We start from the raw sequence: 10,277 nt of genomic DNA, 5'->3' as shown, positions 1-10,277 counted from the left end.
CCCAGACTAGAAAGACCACACCAAAGCAATCTGACCCAGGACTGGGACTGACTGTTGGGCTGCTGTTCAGTCACTCTTCCCAGGGGGCCAAGTAGGCTTTGGTTCAGAGATTGTTTGCCCATCCTCTTTTCAGGAACAGGATATAGATGGCACACTTGAATGTAAGGGAGAGTAACTAAGGATGAAGATGAGATTGATGTGAGGCTGGTGAACAGAGTATTAAGAACGTTTGTCATCCCTTTCTAAACCCTAGCCCTGGATTATTCCCATCAATACTGCCTCATCTGCTTCTGTGCATATACTTGAAGAAAATCATACAACTGAGCTGCCTGGGTCCACTAAAAATTTGCTTTTATTCTCACTGCAGCATACTAATCTTTTTACTCTTCCCTGATTGACTTTCAATTGCACTCCCCACAGCTCCTGTTCTAATTCTTCTTTTCTTTCCTCAAGCCAGCTATGCCACTCTTTCTCTACTTCCTCTCAGCAGAGGACCTCACCTCATGACTTGCTAAAAAAACAACCAAAAAAAAAATCATTGAGGTTGTTTTGGGTGAGCTCCTTCTTTTTTCCAATTATACACACAAATCCCCTTGACTTCATACCCCTTTCTTTCCTCCTTTGTCCAGTCTCAGAGGATGAAGTGGTTCTTTTCCTTCCTTCCTTCCTTCCTTCCTTCCTTCCTTCCTTCCTTTTTTCCTTTTTTCCTTCCTTCCTTCCTTTTTTCCTTTTTTCCTTCCTTCCTTTTTTCCTTCCTCCTGGCCTCCCTCCTTTCCTTCCTTCCTTCCTTCCTTCCTTCCTTCCTTCCTTCCTTCCTTCCTTCCTTCCTTCCTTCTTTACCTCCTTTCTCCTTCTCTCCCTCTCCCTCCCTCCCTCACTCATTCTGTCTCACTGGCTCTGGCTCTGGCTCTATTTCTGACTCTTGCTCTGTGTATGGGGTTCTCTGTCTCTGTCTGTCTCTGTGTCTCTGTGTGTCTATCTGTCTATCTGTCTCTCCCCCCACCTCCACCATTCCTCAAGGTAGAAGTGAAGCAGCCAGTCACAGGCTCAATTCCACTGCTGATGACAATGGAAACTTTGACCTATTCCACCTATTCTACTGCCAAACTGCACCAGGTTCCCTCCTGGTAGCTCCCCACTTCTAAAAGCTCACCACATTGGTACCTGTGTGGACATCTGATCAGCAGTTCAAAAGACCTGAATTCAAACAATTTACCAGGCTCAGACTCCCTGGTAGTAGTAGTGTGTGCCACCATGCCTGACAGGTAGTTCTTTTCTTTGCCTAAGCCAATCCCTCTACATATGCCCTTGATTCCATTCTCTCATATCTTGTCCAGGATTTTGCTCTTGTGATCATCCTTTCTGTCTCCCAAAATTTTCAATACATCCTTATCAATTGATTCCCTCCTTTGCACCTGTAAACATGCCAATATTTCCCCCAGTCCTGAAAAAAATATTTCTTTAACCCTACCATTCCCCCCTTAACTCTATAAGCAGATAGGTGACACAGTGGATAGAGTTCTAGGCCTGGAGTCAGGAAGTCCGGAGTTCAAATCTGGTCTCAGATACTTATTAGCTGTGTGTAGTTGGGCAATCACTTAACCTCCCTTTATCTTGGTTTCCTCATTTGTAAAATGGGGATAATAACAGAACCTACCTGGCGAGATTGTGTAACGGTAATGAGATTTGAAGTTCCCTTTGTATTGCTAAACTAAGAGGTATTTAGCACCTAGTTCAGATTAAGCCTCTGTTAAAGAAACAGAAGGTATGAACTCCTGTCTCCTGTTGCTGATGTAACAGGAAGGGGCTGAACAGGGAGTGTCAATACTGTATATAAGGAAAAACCCAGAGAGGAAGAGTCAGATCTTCTTGGAGCAAGCTCCATGGAGGCAGAAGCTGCTGCCACTGGGGAAGCTGAAGATTGGAGGAGGATGAAGAGGAAATCACTCCCCTCCTCCCTCCCCCACAGGTTGGAGAGAATGATTCTATTTTGAAAACCTGGAGGGAGTGATTTTGATTCTGGGAACCAGCTGAAACTTCTGCTGAGCCTAAGGGCCAGCCAGAGCTGCTGATGACTAAGGAAGCATGACTGTGACACTGGTACTTTGCATGAACCTGTTGGTGGCTTTGTTAAACCTTGTCTTTCCAGGAACAGAGACTGTGAAGGATTTGAGATGGACTGGACACTGTGAGCTCCAATGTGGAGCAGGAACTATACAAGACCTGGACAAGGACCTGGGAGTTGTCTGCCTTTGAACCCAGGTGACAGTTTGGTTAACCCAGGTAGGATCTGGGACCGTGGAAGGGGATACAGGGAATTTGAGAGACCACCCTGAGTCAAGCTTAAAGAAGACTTTACTTGGATACTGTGTACTGACTGAGAAATTGTAAATTTACTAGTGACCTAGGGGTGGAGGGTCTGTGTATTTTCTGATGATTGAATAGTGAATGATGAAGGATGACTCTCTGCCTCTCAGCTATATTGGACATCGGACACTAGTCCCTCCTCCAAGATACTCTCTACCCCAGATTTTTGGGACCATGCTCCAGTTCAGCTCCTCCCTCTCTAACATCTCCTCAGTCTCCTCTGTTAGAGAATCCCCCATACCACACCTTCTAATGGTGGATATACCCCCAATATTCTGTTCTAGTTTCCCTTGTTTCTCTCTGTACTCTCTCTTTGGGTGATTTTTATCAATTCCCATGGGTTTGCTTATCATCTCTCTGTAGTAATTTCCTACATGTATATCTCCAAGCTTAGTCTCTCTCCTAAGAGCCCCAGTCCTGCATCATCAACTGTCTGTTGAACATTTTAAAACAGATAGCCTGTAGGCATTTCCAAAACAGAACCATTATCTTTCCCCCCAAAGCCCATCTCTCTTCCAGACTTCCCTGTGTTGTAAAGGACAGTAGCATCCTTCTAGTTCCACTCACATCCTCAACCTCAGTCAAGAATCATAGATTTACAGTCAGAAATTACCTCCAAGGCCATCTACTCCAACCTTCTCATTTTACAAATGAGGAAACTGAGGCCCAGAGAGGTTATATGACTTGCTCACAGTCACAAAGGTAAAAAGTAGCAGCGCTGTGCTTTGGACAAAGATCTTCTGATTTTAGATCCACCACACTTTCAACTGTACTATGTTGCTTCTCATACTCAATTCCTCACCCTTCCTCACTCCACTTAGCCAATCAGAGGTCAGTCTTATACATCCTGCTTCTGCAACATTTCTCATATCCTTTTTTCTTCACTCACATGACAATATCACTCTCTTGGACTATTCAATGGATACTAATTAACCTTTCTGTCCAATCCTTCCTTCACATAACTGTCAAATTGATATTTCTAAACACCAACATCACTGACCTTGTCACTCTCTTGTTCAAGAAACTTCAATGACCCCAAACTTCATTGACTCCCTATTGTGGGGTATTATGGAAAGATTCCTGGTTTTGGAGTTGAAATGCCCATGGCCTTATATACTAAGCCCCTGTATGTAACAAGTGTGGAAATTTACTGAATTCTTCCTGAACTCATATGTGCCTAGCCAGGGGCTCCTCTCTTATAATACAATATTAAAACCCACCTTTCTGTACTTCCTGATAAGATGCCAGAATGACCCAGGGCAGGACATGGATGTCTGGGACCCCCGATAAGTCAGGGTAGGGCTATACAACTGTCCAGATCAAGGCCTGGCTATAACAGACCTGTTTATCTACCACTGTCAAACTAACTTTACTCCCCACACCCGTTTTGTGGTTTTTTACTTTAAATATTCCCCCTTTCCTGATGGTCGGGGCAGCTCTCCTAAGGTTTCCTTGGGAGACTGTCGCTGTCCAGCTCAATAAAATGATGCTCAGAATAATTGACTTGGGCTTGGGGTAATTTTTTTTCTAACTGGCCATTTCAGAGTCAGAAGATACAGTTTCAAATACAGACTTTTTTTGTTTTTCTGTGACCTTGGGCAAGTCACTTAACTTCTTTGCACTTCATTTCCTTGATCTGTAAAATAAGGCAATTGAACTTGATGGCTTGATGCCTTGAAGGCAATTGAATAGATGACTCCCCAGGTTCCTTCCACCCCTAAATTTATGATATTATGATCTAGTTGCCTTTAAGATAAAACACAAACTCCTCCACTAGCTTTTAAAGTCCTTTACAATCTGACTCCAGGATCTCTTTCTGGGTTTTCTAAATATTGCTCCTTTTCACACACTCTGCATTCTAGCCAAATGGGTCTAGTTGTTGTTTCCTATACACAATGCTCCATCTCCCATCTTCATGCCTTTGTGTAAACTGTCCTCTAAGTTAAGAATATGATCCCTCCTCACTTCTGTCTCCTATAATCTCAAGTTTCTTTCAAAGTTCAGCTAAAGTTCTCAATAGGGAAAACTGATGGCAGGTCACCTTCCTCTATGGCATCAACCAAGCAATGCCTAGCCAGCCACTGTGCCAGAAATATTATTTCATTTGATTTTCACAACAATCCAGTCAGGTACTATTATTGTTATTATTTATTATCATTTCTTATTTTACAGAGGAAGAAACAGAGGCCAGGAGAGGCAAATCAAGTCAACAAACATTTATTAAGCACTTATTATATGTCAGGCATTATGCTAAGTACTAGAAGTACAAATACAAGCAAAAAGAAAGACAGTCTCCACTCTCAAGTAGTTTACAATCTACTAGGGAAAGACAACATATAAAAGAGCTGAAAAAATAGGAGGTAAATGAGGAAGGAAATTTATATGTGGCCATGTTGGAGAAGTCTGGACAGTAGGGAGCAGAACTTGGAGAGGAGGAAGCATGAACATGACTGGATGGGAAGGGAAGGGAAGGAATGGGAAAGGAGGGGAGGGAAGGGAAGGGGAGGGAAGGGAAGAGAATGAGAGGGGAGGAGAAGGGTTTAGGCCCTGATGGCTCTGAGTAAGTGTAAATAACAATAGTTTCTGTTTTGACCAGAAACCCTGAGGGTCTTCCCCTCCCAGATTGATTTTTTTTAAACCTGAGTACAGCAGTCATTTTTTGCCTCATTTCTTACCTAGCCTTAATCACTGAATAGGTGCTACCTCAGTCAAACTGAGACCTGGGAAAGACCTTAGTTTAAAAAGGCTAAGGTCTCCCATTGAATCCAGGACCATCTCCAGTCATGCTAATCTATATCTTGTCACTGGACCCAGGTGGCTTCAGAGTAGAGACTGGTGACTTTGCACAGCCCTCCCTGACTTCAATTCACTAGCAAGTCATGGCATCACCTCCCTGATGTCATGATCCTCTTTGAGAACAAAGGACAAACAGCAACAACCCCAAAGTTAGATTTTTATCATTTTCTGTTTTTCTTCTATTTTAGTATGGGGTGTCTAAAAGTTACCTTGCTATGCATTTCTCTATTATTAGGAAATCTGGCTATCGATTTTCACATATTTATGAAAAGTTAGTATTTTCTACTTCATACAGTGTCTGCTCATATCCTTTGACCATTGATTTCATAAGAAGTGAAAATTATTAATCTCATATATATGCACAAGTTCCTTATAGGTACTAAATATCAATCAATAAAGAAGCATTCAAGTACAATCTCTATGCCAGGTGTTGTGCTAGCTACTGAGGATAAAAGTGCAATAAATAAAATAGACCCATTCTTAGTGAGTTTACATTAGAACAGAGAACTTTTATATGATATATTTACTGAGAATGTTTTTGTCCAATCCAATCTTTTAATTATAGAGATATTGCTTATGGTCACACAAAATCATTTTATCTTTACATTAATAAAACCTATTGATGCTATCTACATTGTTTTTACTGACTCAGTTGATAAAACAGTCAACCCCTCAATAGTTGAGACAAATACATTTTTTTGCTAACCCAGGTAAAGTTCATTTTATTTTATTTATTTTTTTTGCCTTTTGGAGGGCAATTGGGGTTAAGTAACTTGCCCAAGGTTACACGCTAGCTTTTTTGTGTGGGTGTTAAGTGTCTGAGGCTGGAACCAAACTCAGGTCCTCCTGACTCCAGGGCCAATGCTTTACTCACTGCGCCACCTAGCCGCCCCTCAGGTAAAGTTCATTTTAGTGCACAGTGTGAAGTATAGTTCCAGATCCATTTTTTGCAATACATCTATCTTTTTTTCCCTAGCAGCTTTTATTAAATGACTCCATTCACCAATGTTTTCTGAGTTTGCCTTCATCAAACACTAATCACCTAACTATTTTAGATTCCATTCCTTGGATCTTTATCTTGTTCTACTGATCTATTTCTCTATTATTTTTCAAGTACTATATACTTTGAAATAATTATTATTTTCAAGATCATTTTGAAATGGGGCAGTCTTAGTGTTCCTCCTTACCAGTTTTCTTTTCCATAGTTTTTTTTTAATATTCTTGTCATATTTTTCCCATTAATTTTGTATGAATTTATCTAATTCTGTTAAATGACCTCTTGACATTTTGATTGCATTGCATTAAATCCCCAAGTTTGTTTGGGAAATGTTGACATTTTTACTATATTTGCTCCACCTAAACATGACCTGTGGTTATCCCTTCATTTGTTTAGTTCATCCTTGATTTCTGTCAAAATATTTTTAAATTATCTTTTTCTAGGTTGTTGGATGCCTGGATAAATTAATGTCCAAATATTCATTAGTTTGTCATTATTGTAAGGATATCTCTCTTTCATCAGTTTTTCTTATTTCTTGGTGGCGGTCTAAAGAAATGCAAATTTTTTTGTGGTTTTATCTTGAATCCTCCTACTTTACTTAAGCCATTTATTAGCTCTATTAATTTTTTTGTTGACTATCTTGGGTTTTCTCGGTATATAATCACACCATCTGCAAATAGAGATGTATTCACTATTTCATTGCCAGGGCTTATTCCTTTCATTTCTTTTAAGATTTCTAAAATCATATTAAATAGGAGTACTAAGAGTGGACATCCCTATTTAAAACCTCTTTTAATGAAAATATTTCTCATGTTTCATATATATATAAATGTGTATATATATATATACATACGTATATACACACATATATAAAATATTGACTCATGATTTCAAATACATGAGTATTTGTATAATTATGAAATATTTCCATTTTTACATTTTTAAAGTGCTGTATTTTCTCAAAAGTATTCTCTAGTTCTAATATCATCATGTAAATTTTTTTTTTCTCGCTGTTAGGTTTTATCATATGGACTGCCTTCCTGCTATTAAACCATCCTTGTATCCCATTTGTAAAAATTGTACTTGATTATAATATTTGTTCATTTGTTTGTTTTTAATGGACTGCTATAGCCTACTTATGAATACTTAGCATTTTTATGTCATGTTCATTAAGGATCTTTTCCAGTTTTTCTTTATTCAGTTGAGGGATCTATACTTTGTCTTATATAAAAAGATGGATAGCTTTATACAGGGTATGCAAAAAGCCTTGGTGTTCTTTTAAACTTTATTAGTTCAACACTGCACTAAGACTTTTTTGACACCCTGTATTTTCCTCTTTGCTTTGAAACAATTTATATGAGTTCATTGTTCCTTTAAAGTGCGGTATGCTTTGCCCGTTGATTTTTATGGGCCCAGTCTCTTTTTACAGGTCAGTTTTTTAATGATCTACAATATTTTTCATTCTGAAATTTTTCCATTTATCCTATCCCACTTTGGGGGTTAGTTTTGGTATTTTATACTTTTGCGATAATAATCATTTTTGTTTCTCAAATGTTTTGGGCACAGACTTCTGCATGATAATCTCCGATACAATTCCTCCTTTCTTTTGCCCTGATTATGATCTGTTCTTTATCATTTCTAATCTTGCTGGTTTGGGTTGATGGTCTTTTCTTAAATTAAACTTTCTAATCATTTAGCAATTTTGTAGGCCTTTTTTTTAAAAAAAAAAAAAGCAGGCCTTGGATTTGTTTATTCATTCCAATTGTTTTCTTACCTTAAAATATATTTAAATGATCTTTTCTCTAATCTTAACTATTTCCCACTTTCTGCTTCCTATTGGTTTGTTAATATGTTCCTTTTCTAATTTTTTTTTTTGGTTATAGACTCCATTTGTTTTTTCTTTCTTATCACTACAGATTAATGTGCCATTTATTAGCTGTTTATGAATCATCCTTTTAATAATGAGATCTGAATCTATGATTTCATGGGTATAGGGAGATACCCAGTGAGGACACTTCACCTACTAATACAGATCAGTATTTGATCTGTAATTTGTAGCCTTCTACCTCAGTCCTATCATAGCTAGCTCCCTGTGCCTTATATTTAGAGCTTATTTGCATTTCTACATTCCTTGAAACTGTTTTTAAAGAGTAAGAGCATTGGCCCCAGTGTTGGGATGACCTGGGAATCAAATCTGGGCTCAGATACTTAGTACCCACCCAGAAATAACTGGCCGTGCAACCTTGAGCAAGTTACTTAACCCCAATTGCTTTTTTAAAAAAAAAAAGAATATTACCATTAACTATGATTTACATCTAAGCCTATAAGTGCATAGTTTGGGATGGAGCAAGGAGAAGCCAAACTGTAATGGTAATGGTACACAAACCTAAAAGGGAAAGGAGATTCTCCTCATCTCAGACTAAAGTGAGTAAAAGTCAATTAGAGAAAGAATATCTGCACTTTAATCATATCTGAAATACCAATTGTAATGTTAGTGGAATCTGAAGATCTTCCATGCCCCTTTGTATTGGCAAGTAAGCAGGTACTTAGCACCTTGTTTCAAGTTAACACCTTGTTTAAGCTATTTAATTAACACAGAAGTAGTTAACACCTTGGGAGGAAGTTGCTGATGTAACAGGAAGGTGCAGAACAGGGAGGAGCTATACTGTATATAGGGAAGAGCACAAGCTGGACAGACAGAATTTTCTCTCAGTGAGCATCTGGAGGCGGCAGCTTCTGCTGAGACCTTTCTTCTGGGAACTTCTGCTGAGAGCTTTCTTTTGGGAATTTCTGCTGAGAGCTTTCCTTTGGGAATTTCTGCTAAGAACTTCCAAGAACCAGGCTGAGGAGCTACCTTGAGTGAGAGAGGAAGATCCCTGATTTAAGGAGCCTGTTCTATTGTGAAGGCTTGGGAATGTGGGTGTTCACTGCATTAGCTATGTATATAAACTTCGTGGCCACTGTAATGACTTTGGCTTTCTGGCTCTGGGACTCAGTTTTCTGGTATTTAAATAGAGGCTTTGGTTCTGCCCTCTATGTGGAGAGTCTGCTGCATTTTGTGATTCACAACTATACCAGCATATTCATAACTACTGTGGGTATTGTGAATATTGCATTATTGTTACATCAATGCACCAAATGCTTGTTAATCCAGAGAGATTTAACAAAGAAACAAACCAGCAGTAGTGAGAGGTGGATGTTGGTGTGTTTGCGCTAGCAATCCTAAATCTTGCATACAATCTATATCCAAATCCTCACCTGGCAAGACTGACAATTAGATCTGCTTAAAAGTGAAATGGTCTGCCACAGTAACTGTATATCCCATATAATTGGTAGCCTACAAGTAGAGGTTTAATGCATACTTGTTGAGCAATATAATATTCATAATGTTGTTTAGATTTGACTAAATGCCATATGAAGTCACATTCATGTCTGAAATTTTATAATTCTCTAAGTACTACAGAATTGTTATTCCCATTTTGCAGATGAGTAAACTGAGATCTGGAGAGGATGAGCAACTTATCTAAGGTCACATAGCAAATTAGAGGCAGACATTAACTTAAAAATCAAGTTTCCTAACACCAAAATCAATTATCATCTTTCAACTAGTAATAATGTATTACATTTATGAAACATTTTCATGCAGCTATTGTGAGGAAGGTGCTTTGTAAACCTAAAAGCACTAAAGATTAGTTGTTATATATATATATATATATATATATATATATATATATGTATATATATATATATATATTAACTCAGTTAACTCTCACCACAATTCTATGAGATAGTAGTATAGATACCATTATTCACATTTTTAAAGATTTAGAGAAGAGATACTAGAAATCATTTTGTCCAAACCCATTATTTTACAGAGGAGAAAATTGAGAGTTAGAGACATTGATTTGTCCAAGGTAACACAGGGATAGTAGCAGAAGTAGATGTGATATTTACAGCATCAATGGTGACTATGAATATGCCAGCATAGTTCTGAATTGCAAAATATAATAGACTCTCCATAGATAAACCAGAAGCAAAACATTTATTCAGATACCAGAAAACCAAATCTATCATAGCAACAAAGAAGCTAATACACCATAACACAGCAGAGAGCAAC

Source organism: Petaurus breviceps, unplaced genomic scaffold (assembly GCF_028583685.1).
Source record: "Petaurus breviceps papuanus isolate PSGF00001 unplaced genomic scaffold, PetGlider_PUasm1.0 67, whole genome shotgun sequence".
Classification (NCBI taxonomy): domain Eukaryota; kingdom Metazoa; phylum Chordata; class Mammalia; order Diprotodontia; family Petauridae; genus Petaurus; species Petaurus breviceps.
Note: the sequence above shows the minus strand (reverse complement) of the source record.